This window comes from Hyla sarda, chromosome 4, assembly GCF_029499605.1.
Source record: "Hyla sarda isolate aHylSar1 chromosome 4, aHylSar1.hap1, whole genome shotgun sequence".
Classification (NCBI taxonomy): domain Eukaryota; kingdom Metazoa; phylum Chordata; class Amphibia; order Anura; family Hylidae; genus Hyla; species Hyla sarda.
The window spans coordinates 79,186,739-79,205,476 of NC_079192.1; the positions used below are offsets into that span (position 1 = coordinate 79,186,739).

Genomic DNA, 18,738 nt, shown 5'->3' on the forward strand with positions numbered 1-18,738 from the left:
GCATGTATCAAACACTCTGGGAAAGATTTATCGAAACATGTCCCGCTGTAAAGTTGCTGAGTTGCCCAGAACAACCAATCAAACTGCTTTATTTAATTTAAAGAGGCCTTTTGAAAAAGTAACAAACCAATGATTTCAACATAAATTTTTGACAAATGGTATCATGTAAAGTACTGTAAGTATTTCGAACAACTTCTATACCATGTTTAATAGTATATTAAAATGTATTTTTAAAAGTTAAAACATTTTTGGAGTTGACTGTTGGTGTTATTTTGGTGAACAATAGCATAATGTTATGTTGCAACAACTTAGTCGTATACATTTAAAAAAAATGTTTTTACTTGAGCAATTAATTACCTAAAACCAATAATAAAGGGGGAGATTTTTCAAAACCTGTCCATATTAAAAGTTGCCCAGTTGCCAATAGCAACCATTCATCTCCCTTCTTTCATTTTTAACCAGGCCTATGCAAAATTGAAAGAGGCAATCTGATTGGTTGCTATGGGCAACTGGACAACTATTTATCTGGACAGGTTTTGATAAATCTCCCTCAAATACCCAAATTCATATTTTAACACAGCAAACAAAAATATTGCATATTTCCTTTTGGTTAATGCCTTTAAAATTGAACTTTGGTTTTTGATTGGTTGCAATTGTAAAATCTGCATTTTTGAGTTCAACACACTTTTAAAAATTCAATTCCCTTGTTGGACATTGGCCTCCTGATTATTTTACTTAATCAATTTGGAAATTTCAGTCTGTAGTAATGAAAAGCAATTTTTTTCAACATATACAATTTAATCACACACAAAGCCAACCATTATAAACAAATTACCCCATCAAAATGTTGTTCGGAGTCTTGAGAAATTGATGTGCCAAGGCTTGATTTATTACTAGGCTAGGTTAATCCAGATGTTGAAGGATCGTTTGTATCCCCTAAGAATTTTTTAAAGGGAAAAAAATATTTTTTAACATTTTTTGTGAAGGCATAAAACTAAAAATTGAGTCAAAGCTATTTTAACTAGTAAGTTAATAATGTTCCAAAAATGTATGTGTATTGTAATAAAAAAATATTAAACATTTTTTTTAAAACTATATGACTATGGATGCTACTGTATTAAAGGGGTTCTCCACTCCTATCTATCTGAGACCCTACCAAAAGCATAGGAGATAAGATGATTGATGTGTGGTTTATCACTCCTTATGACCCATGAAATCTCTCCTGCAGCACTACCGTACATCATTAGCACTGAGCTAGTTTGGCTCAGTGAATGATGACTGGCAACACAGGTTCCGGGGTTATGTTGTCGTCCACTCCCACTCTCATAGCCTTGCATCAAGTAGTCGGGGAACAACGTCACTAGATGATGAGGCCATGATGTCACGGTACCCCCAACCAAGTATCACTCGTCATCAACCATGGAGGAAACTTAGCTCATGGCTTCATAAGTACAGGAGTGCTGAAGTAGAGTGTGCGTGTGTCCCCAGCCTTGTGACAACAAAACTCACATATCTTATCACCTATCCATTTGATAGAGGATAAGCTGCATAGGGGCGGATTACCCTATTAAATACATTTGTCTAGGTTCTTTTGCTTAATGTAGAATCATCATTGTAGCATCATGTTCTCTCTTGTACACACAAGTGGGGAAATGTTTAGACCAATGCAGATCTGTGCAAACAAACTTAACCATCATTTTTAATTTTTAATTTATTTGTCGATTCTAAAACTTACCTTTAGCCTCGATGATCTCCTTATAGATTTCATGAAGTAAGTTTGGTTGTCTGACTTTTAAGTCAGAGAATCATTTTTGGAGTTGCCTCGTGCTTCTATTTGTACCATAAAGTTTTTCCAGTTTGCGGGATAATCTCTGCAGGATTTGTGATTTTCTCTGGTAGGAGGGTCCCTCCGCTGGGTCATCATATCTACGACGTTCCAGATAACAGACCATGCCCATCAATTCAGCATGCATGAAAGGCTTTGCATGCCCTGTCTTGTCTTCTTCAAAAGTAACTGAATAGAGAATTATTGTAACTTTGCAAAAAAAATAAATTCATTTTTGGTATAAAAAATTCGAAAAACAACCAACCCATAAAACCTACTGTATATACTCGAGTATAAGCCGACCCGAATATAAGCCGAGGCCCCTAATTTCACCCCAAAAACCCAGGAAAAGTTATTGACTCGACTATAAGCCTAGGGTGGGAAATACATCATCCCCCCATGTAATCATCCAGACCCCCGTCATCATCCAGAGCCCCATCATCATCACTGCCTGTCATCATCCCCCCTTCATCATCACCCTGTCATAATCCCCCTCCCCTTCATCATCACCGCCTGTCAATCCCTTCATCAGTGGTCTTCAACCTGTGGACCTCCAGATATTGCAAAACTACAACTCCCAGCATGGCCGGATGAAGGGATTGACAGGCGGTGATGATGAAGGGGGGGGGGGGGGGGTGAAGTTAGGGTGAGCAGGTCCGGGCCATCTATGCTGCAGGGACTGTCTGGTGGGGATGGTTAGTCATTGCAGGCTGTTCATTTTCACCGGGGGGCCCTCTTCTCCGCGCTTCGGGCCTGCCCCGGACTAGTGACGTTGCCTTGACGATGACGCACAGGGACGTTCATGCACGACGTCCCTGTGTGTCGTCGTCAAGGCAACGTCACTAGTCCGGTACCATGTTTGCTGGGTGAGCCATCCTGGAAAGACATTTTGGTACTGACAGGAAAATGACGGTTGTAGCAACTTTTTCACTCTGTAAGATATGCATACATAAAAATTGCATTATTGCCAAGAAATACTCCATCACATGAAGTTGATTAATCTAAAAATACAAAAACATTTAAATACATAGGGGAAGATTTATCATAACCTGACCAGAGTTGCCCATAGCAACCAATCAGATCGCTTCTTTCATTTTTCTAAGGGCTCTATAAAAATGAAAGAAGCAATCTGATTGGTTGCTATGGCCAACTCAGCAATTTTTACTGTGATCAAGTTTATAACAATGGGGGAATTGAGAACGTTTTGTAACAAACAGTATGTAAGGTAAGCTGCACAGTTGCCCTTAGCAACCAACCACTTTCCTTGCTTTTTAAGTTAACAAGCCCTTTTTTAGATGTATGCAGAATTTTTATGGTTGGATATGGACAACTTATGATGATTTAAAGTATGCAGCCATATCTAGTTTTCCTCTTTTAGCTATTACATAAGGGCCAGCCATGTTTGGTGTAATATGCATAATTTGATTCTAGGAAAATATAGAGGTAAGTAGTTCTAACTTTATTCATAATCCAAAAATTATGAAAAAACAGGAAGTACTGCGCATGTGCAGTTCAGGGAGTTCCATGACAGGAATTCCGCCCACACGCTGCATGTTTCAAAATAGTTCTCAGACACCCAAACAGCACATCTGAGATAGCCTACCTTAAAGGGGTGCTCTGGCCCTAAGACATCTTATCCCATATTCAAAGGATAGGGGATAAGATGTCTGACCGCGGGGGTCCCGCCACTGGGGACCCCTGCAATCTTGCATTCAGCACCCACCTCTTTGAGCTGCATGCCACGTTCCCAACTCACAAACTGCCGGGTGCCGACCACGGGGCTGGGGTAACGTGACGTCACTACTCCGCCCCCGTGTGACGTCACACCCCGCCCCGGCTATGCAAGTCTATGGGAGGGGGCGTGAGTAGGCCCGTGTCTGCACCGCCCCTGATCCAGGGAGAATCCAGAGTCCGGAGCTTCTCCACAGGAGAGGGAGGATACACGTGGATTGGAAATGCAGGATCACCAGTATCGGCACTGCACACAGACTTTCCTCACGCCCGGCCTGCACGCCTGTGAGTGACAGGTGCGCAGTCCTATCCTAGGACAGAAAAACAACAAATCTGTTGAAAGAGGAGAAAAGCTCTACTTAGCTTGTGCTTGTGATGGAATTAGTAACACATCCTTTTTTTTTCCACGCAGGAGACAATGGCTATCGCCTTAGTAACTGGCTTATGACACTTTATTTTACACCGGCCGAACATAGGTTTAATTATGTGCATAAAAATATAAGATCACTTGTTGAGCGTACATTTGGTTTGTGGAAATGTAGATTTCGTTGTTTAGATGTAAGTGGTGGAGTGCTGCTGTACAAACCTAAAACAGTCTGCAAGATAATTTTTGCATGCGCCATGCTTCATAATGTATCTAATCTTCACAACATTAAAACACCATTAGCGGATGACATAAAGGGGTACTCCGGTGGAAATTTTTTTTTTTATTTTAAACCAACTGGTGCCAGAAAATTAAACATATTTGTATATAACTTCTATTAAAAAATCTTTACCCTTCCAGTACTTATTAGCTGCTATAGGAAATTATTTTCTTTTGGAACTTGTTTTTTGTCTTGTCCACAGCGCTCTTTGCTGACACCTGATGCCTGTATCAGGAACTGTCCAGAGCAGGAGAAAATCCCCATAGCAAACTTATGCTGCTCTGGACAGTTCCTGACACGGACAGAGGTGTCAGCAGAGACCACTGTGGACAAGACAAAAAAGAAATTCAAAAAGTAAAGAATTTCCTCTGTAACATACAGCTGCTAATAAATACTGTAAGGGTTAAGATTTTTAAATAGAAGTCATTTACAAATCTGTTTAACTTTCTGGCACCAGTTCATAAAAAATAAAAAAAAGTTTTCCAGCAGAGTACCCCTTTAACCCCTTCACGACCACGGACGTAAATGTACGTCCTGGCTTGGCGGGACTTCCCGCACCAGGACGTACATTTACGTCCTGTGTATGACCGCAAGCATCGGAGCGGTGCTCGCGTCATACACGGCAGCCAGGGACCCGCCCATAATGGGCGATATCCGCGATCACGCGGATGTCCGCCATTAACCCCTCAGATGCCGTGATCAATATAGATCACGGCATCTGTGGCATTGCGATACTTGGATGATCGGATCGCCCGCAGCGCTGCCGCGGCGATCCAATCATCCAGCATGGCGACCGGAGGTCCCCTCACCTTGCTCTGGCCGTCTCCCGGGGTCTTCTGCTCTGGTCTGCGATCGAGCAGACCAGAGCAAAAGATCACCGATAATACTGTGCAGTGCTGTGTCCTATACATAGCACTGCACAGTATTGGCAATCAAAGTATTGCTATAGATAGTCCCCTATGGGGACTTAAAAAGTGTAAAAAAAAAAAAAAAAGTTGAAAAATGTAAAAGTAAAAAGTGAAAAATCCCCCCCCCCAATAAGAATGAAAATTGTCCGTTTTTCCCATTTTACCCCCAAAAAGCGTAAAATATTTTTTTAATAAACATATTTGGTATCGCTGCGTGCGTAAATGTCCGAAATATCAAAATATGATGTTAATGATCCCGTACGGTGAATGGCGTAAACTTTTCATTTTTTGGTAAAAATGACACCTTCTTTTTATTCTGTAGGTCCATACGGTTAAAATGATACCCTACATATGTAGGTTTGATTTTGTCGTACTTCTGGAAAAAATCAAAACTACATGCAGGAAAATTTATACGTTTAAAATTGTCATCTTCTGACCCCTATAACTTTTTTTATTTTTCCGCGTATGGGGCGTTATGAGGGCTCATTTTTTGCACCGTGATCTGAAGTTTTTAGCGGTACCATTTATGTATTGATAGGACTTATTGATCAAAGTGACCAAAAATGCACTATTTTGGACTTTGGATTTTTTTTGCACACACGCCATTGACCATGCGGTTTAATTAATGATATATTTTTATAATTCGGACATTTCAGCACGCGGCGATACCACAGATGTTTATTTTTATTTACACTGGGTTTTTTTATGGGAAAAGGGGGGTGATACAAACTTTTAATAGGGGAGGGGTTAAATGATCTTTATTCACTTTTTTTTTTCACTTTTTTTTCGCAGTGTTATAGCTCCCATAGGGACCTATAACACTGCACACACTGATCTTTCACATTGATCACTGGTTTCTCATAGGAAACCAGTGATCAATGACTCTGCCGCTTGACTGCTCATGCCTGGATCTCAGGCACTGAGCAGTCATTCGGCGATCGGACAGCGAGGAGGCAGGTAGGGACCCTCCAGCTGTCCTGTAAGCTGTTCGGGATGCCGCGATTTCACCGCGGCTATCCCGAACAGCTCCCTGAGCTAACCGGCATGCTTTCACTTTCATTTTAGACTCTGCGTTCAACTTTGAATGCCGCGTCTAAAGGGTTAATAGCGCGCGGCAGCGTGATCAATGCCACACGCTATTAGCCACGGGTCCCGCCCGTTGTTAGAGGCCGGGCCCGACCGTTATAGATCGTGAGCGGACTCAGGACGTACAGGTACTCCCTGGGTCCTTAACAGGTTAAGGGGTTAAGAGAATAAATCCAAGTCAATTTGGACGCAAATTTACCCACAGATAATGCTGTCCAACTAGTTAGGCAACAGATTACAAAGCCATTTTTCTTTCAAGAAATTAAATGTGTGAAACATTAAAGGGGTACTCCGGTGAAAACCTTTTTTCTTTTAAATCAACTGGTGGCAGAAAGTTAAACATATTTGTAAATGATCGGGCATTTGAAATTTTATGCCCGCTATGTGGACGACATACTAATAGCTTGGGCAGGGACTGAGTCACAATTTGACAGCTTTGTTAGACATCTAAACGAAGTGAATACAATGAATCTTGCCTTCACATCTCAATTCGGAGGATCATCCATCGAATTTTTAGATGTTAAGTTGATAATTAATGATAATAGGATTGTGAGCGAAGGATATAGAAAGGATATGTCCAGGAACACCCTTTTTCACTATCACAGCTCTCACCCAGCATCAGTGAAGAAGGGTATTCCCTATGGACAATTTATTCGTCTAAGACAGAATAATGCACAAGATGAGACATTTAACAGACAAGCCGATGATTTACAAAAAAGACTCATAGAAAGACAGTATCCAATACAATTAATAAAAGAAGGTAGAAAAAGAACAACAGAAATGCAATGAATTAATCTATTAAAGAATAAAAATAAGAATAAGACACACACATTGGAACAGAAACGTTTCACCTTCACCTTCCAGAATACACCCCTGAATAGAACTTTAGAACAGGCAGTTAGACGTAATTGGCATATAATAGAAAGTGATGCAGAATTGAAAGAAGAAGCTAGTAAAATACCATTGATTTCATACAGAAAGAACAAAACTATAGGTGACATTTTGAAAAAACAAGTAAGAACAAAAATACAGAGAATACATGGCTAGAGAAATGTACCCCGAAAGGGAATTTCGCATGTAAGTCATGTAATTTCTGTAAGTACAATGCAGACTTAAAAACTATGAGAATGGGTGCAATTACGCACACAGTAACCAATCTTATTACTTGTAGAACTAAATTTGTTGTACATGTCATTTATTGCCCCTGTGGGTTCTACTATATAGGCAAAACTATAAGACAATTATGTGCTCGGATTAGAGAACATTTATATTCGTTCCGTACCTTGAAAGGAGCACCGCGTCTTATTGCCCATATGATGGAAGCCCACAAAGGACAATTGGATCATCTAAAATTCTCTGGGATAGAAAGAGTTAAACCCAAACCGGGGATAAGTTTGGATCAATACCTATTGCAAAGAGAAACATACTGGATCGTACAAACAGCAGCAGCAGGTCCTCTCGGATTGAATGATAAAGTTGATTATGCACCATGTTTTTAAATATTCAGTTTTTAATATGCACATGTTTTTTTGTATATGCTTTCTTATACTGACGCACTTACAAAAATGGCGATGGTTAGCCAATGGTGAGACTCTAACGAGAACTCGCCAGGTGTGTCAGGTGAGGAGGGCGGTCCAGAGCGTCTGCGATTGGCCGTCCACCTGTATAAGAAGCAGCACAGAATTCCAGGTAGATATGGCCGGATGAAGCTTGTGTAACGAGTGAAACAGAGTCTGTTGCCTACTACTTACCCCCCCTGCACGGGTCCCTCTCCCTTACTGCATTTCATGTTGTGAGTATGTATTAATAAAGAAGCCTTTTTAAAAGAGAAGACCGGTGAGTGCCGATGTTTTTCTATTCTCTACTGTATTGAATATTTGTAAATGACTTCTATTAAAAAATCTTAATCCTTCCAGTACTTATTAGCTGCTGAATGCTACAGAGGAAATTCCTTTCTTTTTGGAACACTGATGACATCACGAACATAGTGCTCTCTGCTGACATCTCTGTCCATTTTAGCAACCATGCATAGCACATGTATGCTAAGGGCAGCATTGTGGCTCAGTGGTTAGCACTGCTGCCTTGCAGTGCTGGGGACTTGGGTTCAAATCCCACTAAGGACAACAATAAATAAAGCATTATTATTATTATTATAACGTCAGCAGAGAGAACTGTGCTCGTGATGTCATCAGAGAGCATTCCAAAAAGAAAAGAATTTCCTCTGTAGTATTCAGCAGCTAATAAGTACAGGAAGGATTAAGATTTTTTAATAGAAGTCATTTACAAATCTGTTTAACTTTATGGCACCAGTTGATTAAAAAAAAAAAAAATTTTTTTTTTTTTTAAATAATAATGTTTTTCATCAGAGTACCCCTTTAACCTTAGGAAATTGTAGTGCACAGGGACAATTGTTACTCAGGTCAGGTTGAGGTAGTAGTCTTTTAACTGTTATGTTATGTGGCAAGGTGGTGTAACTATTATGGTCTTCCTTGGAACACAACTAACTTTTTGTCAAGGTAGCTCTTTCAGTATACAAAGTGTAGGAAGGAGAACTCTGGACACTTGGTTTCTGCAGAACAACGGCAGAGACTGATTTTCTGTAAACGCACATGGCCTTCAATTCCAGACACATTCTCTCTCTAAAAGCCCAATGGCGCTCCTTCTCTTCTGAGCATTGTAGTGCACCCGCAGAGCACTTTACATTCACATATGGGGTATTTCCTTGCTCAGAAGAAATGGGGTTACAAATTTTGGGGGACTTTTTCTTATTTTCTCTTGTGAAAATGAAAAATTTAGGGTAACACCAGCATTTTAGTGAAAACATTTTTTTTTTTTTTACATCCAATTTGAACGAACATTTGTCAAACACTTGTGGGGTGTTAAGGCTCATTATACCCCTTGTTACGTTCTGCGAGGGGTGTAGTTTCCAAAATGGGGTCACATGTGGGTATTTTTTTTGCGTTTATGGCAGAACCGCTGTAACGATCAGCCACCCCTGTGCAAATCACCAATTTAGACCTCAAATGTACATAGTGCGCTCTCACTCCTGAGCCCTTTTGTGCGTCCACAAAGCATTTTACATCCACATATGGGGTATTTCCGTACTCAGGAGAAATTGTGTTACAAATTTTGGGGGTGCTTTCTTTTCTTTTACCTCTTGTGAAAATGAAAGTATGGGGCAACACCAGCATGTTAGTGTAAAAAAATTAAACAGCTAAGTTATTCAAGGTAAAATGAAGTCGCACTCACCCCGTAGTAGCAGTATAACAAATCTTGTAGTTTATTCACAGGGCTCTGGAGTGAGAGAGCGCCATGCGTATTTGAGGCCTAAATTAGGGATTTGCATAGGGACGGACCCGGATACAAGAATTACACTTGCCACTGATACCAAAGAACCCTACAGCAGTGTTTCCCAAGCAGGGTGCCTCCAGCTGTTGCAAAACTCCCAGCATACCTGGACAGTCAATGGCTGTCTGGCAATACTGAGAGTTGTTGTTTTGCAACAGCTGGAGGCTTCATTTTAAATTTTTATTGGGGGGGGGGGGGTAATGTAACTGTGTAGGGGTATGTGTATATGTAGTGTTTTACTTTTTATTTTGTATAGTGTAGTGTTTTTAGGGCACATTCACACGGGTGGGTTCACAGCGAGTTTCTCACTGGGAGTTTGAGCTGCGGCGGAAAATTTGCCGCAACTCAAACTTGCAGCGAGAAACTCACTGTAAACCCCCGCCCGTGTGAATGTAGCCTGTACATTCACATGGGGGGGGGGGGGGGGCAAACCTCCAGCTGTTGCAAAACTACAACTCCCAGCATGCCCTTTGGCTGTTCGTGCATGCTGGGAGTTGCAGTTACGTAACAGCTGGAGGCACACTGGTTGCAAAACACAGAGTTTGTTACTTAACTCAGTGTTTCGCAACCAGTGTGTCTCCAGCTGTTGCATAACTACAACTCCCAACATGTACGATCTGTCAGTGCATGACTCCACCTTGGCTTAATTCCTTGAATAAGACTTTGGAGTTAACAAACACTGACTCATCACTTAGGAATACTGTGTCAGGGCTTAACCACCAGACTGGACCTAATGGGACCTGAGTTGCCTGAGGCTTTCTCTCTCATGTAATCCTTCCGGAACTTGACAGTGCAAGGTCTGGTCGGCAGGATATGGTGAAGGGTGTTATCGCTCAAGAACAGATGGTTGCACTGGGTCTCTTAGGCCTGTCCCCATGTGGTGAAGTACAGGTCTACATCAGAGGTCTGAAGGTGACCTCCACTAACTCTCCTCTCACTCCCTAAACAAACTATCTCATCCCTGTCTAGCCAGACTTGGGAAAACAGGGCAGAAGCCCTGATTGGCTGAAGCAGTCATGTGATCCCTTAAGCATCCTCCTGCACTCACAAGTTAACTCTTGAGGACACAATTAGAGCATAACAGTGCATTTGACAATCAATATTACAATACAATAAATTATACAACATCACTCATATAAACCTGAGTAGTGGCCCAGAACAGATACGTTAGGTGTCAGGCAAGGTAGACAGGTGTGCTCCAAATCGGGACACCACAGATAATCTCAAAGTTTTACTTTATAATATCTACTTACTATAATATTACCTCAGCCTAATCAAATGAAAGGGGTAGAGTGTGGCTGGGCAGCATTACCAAGGACAGCCAGATCTGTATGTATGGAGCTGTGCCAAGATAAACAATGAAGGGGCCAACGCATTCCATTTGGCACTGCAGACCCTCTATTCTGCTGATTGATAGGGATATTATATGTCTCGTTCCCTATTTCGGTAGTACAGAGAATAGAAGTTCATTCACATTTTATTCATTCACAGTATTGCATTGAATTTTTAATTAGTATTAGTTTTATTATAGTATATAGTAATAGTATTACTGTATGTTTATAAAGGACATTTTTTATAAATGGAACTTGCCCTTGGTTTCTACAGCCTGCTGCTGTCAGTCTTGTGTCCTTTACGTGACACATTCTCACATTACCCTCATTGACAAGTCTTACTGCTTTTTTACCTTTGATCCCTTGTCATTTACTAAAATTTGCTTTGCAGGCTCACATTACCAGCTCACAACTCATGAGAGTTTCCTTTCTACAGTATATTTAGTAAGAGGTTTCCTATATTTAGTAAGATGTTTCCTAATCCTCACGAACATAAAGGATTTCAGTAGTATAAACTGAATGGGGCTCTGTACATGACATTTATTCACTGTGATGGCCCCTTTTTTGCCATTGATATCATTTTTATTATGTTTTACTTTAATGCATTGCCATACTCTGATCCCCTATAACTTGTGCCTTTATATCTACAGAGCTGTGTGAAGGCTCTTCTGTGCAGTGATCTTTAGTTTTTTTTGTACCATTGTGGGGTAGATAGCAGATATTGGAAGAAAATGTGGCCAAATTTTGGCGCTGGAACGCTGGATATTAAGAAAATCAGTGTCACGATGCCGGCTGGCAGGTAGTGGATCCTCTGTGCCAGAGAGGGATTGGCGTGGACCGTGCTAGAGGATCGGTTCTAAGTCACTACTGGTTTTCACCAGAGCCCGCCGCAAAGCGGGATGGTCTTGCTGCGGCGGTAGTGACCAGGTCGTATCCCCTAGCAACGGCTCAACCTCTCTGGCTGCTGAAGATAGGCGCGGTACAAGGGAGTAGACAGAAGCAAGGTCGGACGTAGCAGAAGGTCGGGGCAGGCAGCAAGGATCGTAGTCAGGGGCAACGGCAGAAGGTCTGGAATCACAGGCAAGGAACACACAAGGAACGCTTTCACTGGCACTAGGGCAACAAGATCCGGCGAGGGAGTGAAGGGGAAGTGAGGTGATATAGGGAAGTGCACAGGTGTAAACACTAATTGGAACCACTGCACCAATCAGCGGTGCAGTGGCCCTTTAAATCGCAAAGACCCGGCGCGCGCGCGCCCTAGGGAGCGGGGCCGCGCGCGCCGGGACAGAACTGACGGGGAGCGAGTAAGGTACGGGAGCCGGGGTGCGCATCGCGAGCGGGCGCTACCCGCATCGCGAATCGCATCCCGGCCGGAGGTGGTAACGCAGCGCCCCGGGTCCGTGGAACCGACCGGGGCGCTGCAGTGAGGGAAGTGTAGCGAGCGCTCCGGGGAGGAGCGGGGACCCGGAGCGCTCGGCGTAACAGTACCCCCCCCCTTGGGTCTCCCCCTCTTCTTGGGGCCTGAGAACCTGAGGATCAGACTTTTGTCCAGGATATTGTCCTCAGGTTCCCAGGACCTCTCTTCTGGACCACAACCCTCCCAATCCACTAAAAAAAAAATTCTTCCCCTGACCTTTTTAGAGGCCAAAATCTCTTTGACAGAGAAGATGTCCGAGGAGCCGGAAACAGGAGTGGGAGGAACAGATTTAGGAGAAAAACGGTTGAGGATGAGAGGTTTAAGAAGAGAGACGTGAAAGGCATTAGGGATACGAAGAGAAGGAGGAAGAAGAAGTTTGTAAGAGACAGGATTAATTTGACACAAAACTTTAAAAGGACCAAGATAGCGTGGTCCCAACTTATAGCTCGGGACACGGAAACGGACATATTTAGCGGAGAGCCATACCTTGTCTCCAGGGGAAAAAATGGGAGGAGCTCTTCTTTTCTTATCTGCGAATCTCTTCATGCGAGAAGAAGCCTGTAAGAGAGAATTTTGGGTCTCTTTCCATATGGTGGAAAGATCACGAGAAATTTCATCCACAGCGGGCAGACCAGAGGGCAAGGGGGTAGGGAGGGGGGGAAGAGGGTGACGGCCGTACACCACGAAAAACGGAGATTTGGAGGAAGATTCAGAGATTCTGAAATTATACGAGAATTCGGCCCAAGGTAGAAGATCTGCCCAGTCATCCTGGCGGGAGGAAACAAAATGTCGTAAATAGTCACCCAAGATCTGGTTAATTCTCTCTACTTGTCCATTGGATTGAGGATGGTATGCAGAAGAAAAATTTAATTTAATCTTGAGTTGTTTACAGAGAGCCCTCCAGAATTTAGACACAAATTGGACGCCTCTATCCGAGACGATCTGTGTAGGCAACCCGTGAAGACGAAAAATGTGTACAAAAAATTGTTTAGCCAACTGAGGCGCTGAAGGAAGACCAGGAAGAGGGATGAAATGTGCCATTTTGGAGAATCGATCAACGACCACCCAAATAACAGTGTTGCCATGGGATGGGGGTAAGTCAGTAATAAAATCCATACCAATCAGAGACCAAGGTTGTTCGGGGACAGGTAGAGGATGAAGAAAACCAGCGGGCTTCTGGCGAGGAGTCTTATCCCGGGCACAGATAGTGCAGGCTCGCACAAAGTCCACCACATCAGTCTCTAGAGTCGGCCACCAATAGAAGCGAGAGATGAGTTGCACAGATTTCTTGATGCCCGCATGACCTGCGAGATGGGAGGAGTGACCCCATTTGAGGATCCCAAGGCGTTGGCGTGGAGAAACAAAGGTCTTTCCTGGAGGAGTTTGCCTGATGGAGGCTGGAGAAGTGGAAATCAGGCAGTCAGGAGGAATGATGTGTTGAGGAGAGAGTTCAATTTCAGAGGCATCTGAGGAACGAGAGAGAGCATCGGCCCTAATGTTTTTATCAGCAGGCCGAAAGTGAATTTCAAAATTAAATCGGGCAAAGAACAGAGACCACCTGGCCTGACGAGGATTCAGCCGTTGGGCAGACTGGAGGTAGGAGAGGTTCTTGTGATCGGTGTAAATAATAACTGGAAATCTTGATCCCTCCAGCAGATGCCTCCATTCCTCAAGTGCTAATTTAATGGCTAGAAGCTCTCGATCCCCGATGGAGTAGTTCCTCTCCGCCGGAGAGAAGGTCCTGGAAAAAAAACCACAAGTAACAGCATGCCCGGAAGAGTTTTTTTGTAGAAGGACAGCTCCAGCTCCCACTGAGGAGGCATCAACCTCCAATAGGAAGGGTTTAGATGGGTCAGGTCTGGAGAGCACGGGAGCCGAAGAAAAGGCAGACTTGAGTCGTTTAAAGGCGTCTTCCGCTTGAGGAGGCCAAGACTTGGGATCGGCATTTTTTTTTGTTAAAGCCACAATAGGAGCCACAATGGTAGAAAAATGTGGAATAAATTGCCTGTAATAATTGGCGAACCCCAAAAAACGTTGGATGGCACGGAGTCCGGAGGGGCGTGGCCAATCTAAGACGGCAGAGAGTTTATCTGGGTCCATTTGTAGTCCCTGGCCAGAGACCAAGTATCCTAGAAAAGGAAGAGATTGGCATTCAAACAGACATTTCTCTATTTTGGCATAGAGTTGATTATCACGAAGTCTCTGAAGAACCATACGGACATGCTGGCGGTGTTCTTCAAGATTGGCAGAAAAAATCAGGATATCGTCCAGATATACAACAACACAGGAGTATAGTAGATCACGAAAAATTTCATTAACAAAGTCTTGGAAGACGGCAGGGGCGTTGCATAGACCAAAGGGCATGACCAGATACTCAAAGTGTCCATCTCTGGTGTTAAATGCCGTTTTCCATTCATCCCCCTCTCTGATGCGGATGAGATTATAAGCACCTCTTAAGTCCAGTTTGGTAAAAATATGGGCACCTTGGAGACGATCAAAGAGTTCAGAGATGAGGGGTAGGGGGTAGCGGTTCTTAACCGTGATTTTATTAAGACCGCGGTAGTCAATGCAAGGACGTAGAGAGCCATCTTTTTTGGACACAAAGAAAAATCCGGCTCCGGCAGGAGAGGAGGATTTACGGATAAAGCCCTTTTTTAAATTTTCTTGGACGTATTCAGACATGGCAAGAGTCTCTGGGACGGACAGAGGATAGATTCTGCCCCGGGGTGGAGTAGTGCCCGGGAGGAGGTCAATGGGACAATCATAAGGCCTGTGAGGAGGTAGAGTCTCAGCTTGTTTTTTGCAAAAAACGTCCGCAAAGTCCATATAGGCCTTAGGGAGACCGGTTACATGAGGAAGCACAGGGACACGGCAAGGTTTACTGGGAACCGGTTTTAAGCAGTCCTTGGAACAAGAGGGCCCCCAACTCTTGATCTCCCCAGTGGACCAATCCAGGATTGGGGAATGGAGTTGAAGCCAGGGAAGTCCAAGAAGGATTTCAGAAGTGCAATTGGGGAGGACCAACAGTTCAATCCTCTCGTGATGAGATCCGATGCACATTAGAAGGGGCTCCGTGCGGAAACGTATAGTACAGTCCAATCTTTCATTGTTTACACAATTGATGTAGAGGGGTCTGGCGAGACTGGTCACCGGGATGTTGAACCTGTTGACGAGAGAGGCTAAGATGAAATTTCCTGCAGATCCAGAGTCCAAGAAGGCCACAGCAGAGAAGGAGAAGGCAGAGGCAGACATCCGCACAGGCACAGTAAGACGTGGAGAAGCAGAGTAGACATCAAGGACTGTCTCACCTTTGTGCGGAGTCAGCGGACGTCTTTCCAGGCGGGGAGGACGGATAGGACAATCCTTCAGGAAGTGTTCGGTACTAGCACAGTACAGGCAGAGATTCTCCATGCGGCGTCGTGTCCTCTCTTGGGGTGTCAGGCGAGACCGGTCGACCTGCATAGCCTCCACGGCGGGAGGCACAGGAACAGATTGCAGGGGACCAGAGGAGAGAGGAGCCGGGGAGAAGAAACGCCTCGTGCGAACAGAGTCCATATCCTGGCGGAGCTCCTGACGCCGTTCGGAAAAACGCATGTCAATGCGAGTGGCAAGATGGATGAGTTCATGTAGGTTAGCAGGGATTTCTCGTGCGGCCAGAACATCTTTAATGTTGCTGGATAGGCCTTTTTTAAAGGTCGCGCAGAGTGCCTCATTATTCCAGGATAATTCTGAAGCAAGGGTACGGAACTGTACGGCATACTCGCCAACGGAAGAATTACCCTGGACCAGGTTCAACAGGGCAGTCTCAGCAGAAGAGGCTCGGGCAGGTTCCTCAAAGACACTTCGAATTTCCGAGAAGAAGGAGTGTACAGAGGCAGTGACGGGGTCATTGCGGTCCCAGAGCGGTGTGGCCCAAGCCAGGGCTTTTCCAGACAGCAGGCTGACTACGAAAGCCACCTTAGACCTTTCAGTGGGGAACTGGTCCGACATCATCTCCAAGTGTAATGAACATTGGGAAAGAAAGCCACGGCAAAACTTAGAGTCCCCATCAAATTTATCCGGCAAGGATAGTCGTATTCCAGAAGCGGCCACTCGCTGCGGAGGAGGTACAGGAGCTGGCGGAGGAGATGATTGCTGGAGCTGTGGTAGTAACTGTTGTAGCATAACAGTCAGTTGAGACAGCTGTTGGCCTTGTTGCGCAATCTGTTGTGACTGCTGGGCGACCACCGTGGTGAGGTCAGCGACAACTGGCAGAGGAACTTCAGCGGGATCCATGGCCGGATCTACTGTCACGATGCCGGCTGGCAGGTAGTGGATCCTCTGTGCCAGAGAGGGATTGGCGTGGACCGTGCTAGAGGATCGGTTCTAAGTCACTACTGGTTTTCACCAGAGCCCGCCGCAAAGCGGGATGGTCTTGCTGCGGCGGTAGTGACCAGGTCGTATCCCCTAGCAACGGCTCAACCTCTCTGGCTGCTGAAGATAGGCGCGGTACAAGGGAGTAGACAGAAGCAAGGTCGGACGTAGCAGAAGGTCGGGGCAGGCAGCAAGGATCGTAGTCAGGGGCAACGGCAGAAGGTCTGGAATCACAGGCAAGGAACACACAAGGAACGCTTTCACTGGCACTAGGGCAACAAGATCCGGCGAGGGAGTGAAGGGGAAGTGAGGTGATATAGGGAAGTGCACAGGTGTAAACACTAATTGGAACCACTGCACCAATCAGCGGTGCAGTGGCCCTTTAAATCGCAAAGACCCGGCGCGCGCGCGCCCTAGGGAGCGGGGCCGCGCGCGCCGGGACAGAACTGACGGGGAGCGAGTAAGGTACGGGAGCCGGGGTGCGCATCGCGAGCGGGCGCTACCCGCATCGCGAATCGCATCCCGGCCGGAGGTGGTAACGCAGCGCCCCGGGTCCGTGGAACCGACCGGGGCGCTGCAGTGAGGGAAGTGTAGCGAGCGCTCCGGGGAGGAGCGGGGACCCGGAGCGCTCGGCGTAACAATCAGGAACACATCCGCATTCCTTTCAGAAGCTTTATTGTGAATACATAAGCTACGCGTTTCTGGTCCGAACCAGATACCTTGCCTGACGAAGGGTCCGGTTCGGACCAGAAACGCGTAGCTTATGTATTCACAATAAAGACCCTGAAAGGAATGCGGATGTGTTCCTAATTTTCTTAATATCCAGAGTTCCAGCGCCAAAATTCGTCCACATTTTCTTCCAATACCTGCTATTACGTTACACTGGGACAGCGTGCCTGCTACCAGAGGACTGAGGCTGCGGACCTGGGAATTGTTACCATACCACGCTTTTTAGGTGTTGTTCCCTGAGTGCAATGTCCTCCGGTGAGTTTAACCTTGAATACGTGTAAACTCAATTTTTAAACGTACTTCACGAGATGCGCAATTTCCCTCTTTCTTTTTTCCTCTCTCTTTATGTTTCAATTGTGGGGTAGATGGCATAGTGACCAAAAATCCAATTCTGGTATTTCATTTTTTTTATATGGGATCAATAACATAATAATTATTATTATTAACATTACTGTTTTTTGTAGTTTACATTTTTCTTAATTGGTGAATGAGAACGGGGAGTGATTAAAATTTTTTTGGGGGGGTTTATGTTTTTATTTTTAAAAAATGTCTTTTAATTTTTTAGTAGATTTTTTGTCTCTCTAGGACAGTGTTTCCCAACCAGGGTTCCTCCAGATGTTGCAAAACTACAACTCCCAGCATGCCTGGACAGCCATTGGCTGTCCAGGCATGGTGGGAGTTGTAGTTTTGCAACACCTGGAGGCACCCTGGTTGGGAAACACTGCTCTAGGAAACTTTACTATGGGATTTCTTGTACAGTTCATTGCAATACATATACATTGCAGTAAATGGTCCAACTACTTATACTCTTATTATGGCAGGCTGTAATAGTAGTCATACCATGGCAGTCACGGAGACCTTCAGAAGGCCTGTGGCTGCCATGGCAACTGATCGGCACCCTGCACTTGCAATGCAAGGGGGGGGGGGGGGGGGAGGCATTGGACTTTTGCAGTGCTGTTTGCTTACTGGCTATATGTCTAGCTACAACCCCCAAGATGTAAAAAAGACCGAATGTAGTCCCTAGTATCTACTTTCGGTCCATGCAAGAGTCCTGCAGTGTTCTACATCAGCATACCATTTTGCAATTACCTTATTTGAGTCTTTTTTTCTCCTTGTAACTTTTTTCTTATCAGATTTGAAGGAAACTGACAGCTGGTTCACTCGCACTAAAAGCAATAAGCTGGGATATAGTTTGGGTGAACCTGAGTAAAATTGTGTAATTACTTATAAAAATGGGTCCAATGGTTTTTGAGTTACGTCCTCTCTGCTTTCATATACTCAGCTGTCTTCTGCATATGCATAAATCTTCACTCTTATGTCCTACTGACGTGAGAGCCTGTGCCCATGTGAACGCTCGGCTGGAATA

General features: G+C 44.5%; 1 long non-coding RNA gene across 1 annotated transcript in view; it reads right to left on the reverse strand.

Annotated features, from left to right (window-relative positions):
* Positions 1-799: 799 nt before the first annotated feature.
* The window catches only part of LOC130368137 (uncharacterized), a 79,078-nt gene continuing 61,139 nt past the window's right edge, over positions 800-18,738 (reverse strand). The window contains exons 2-3 of the long non-coding RNA XR_008892294.1: positions 1,736-2,014; positions 800-936 (exon numbers count right to left, since the gene is read on the reverse strand). This is a non-coding gene — a long non-coding RNA (uncharacterized LOC130368137). The remainder of the gene's footprint in view (positions 937-1,735; positions 2,015-18,738) is intronic.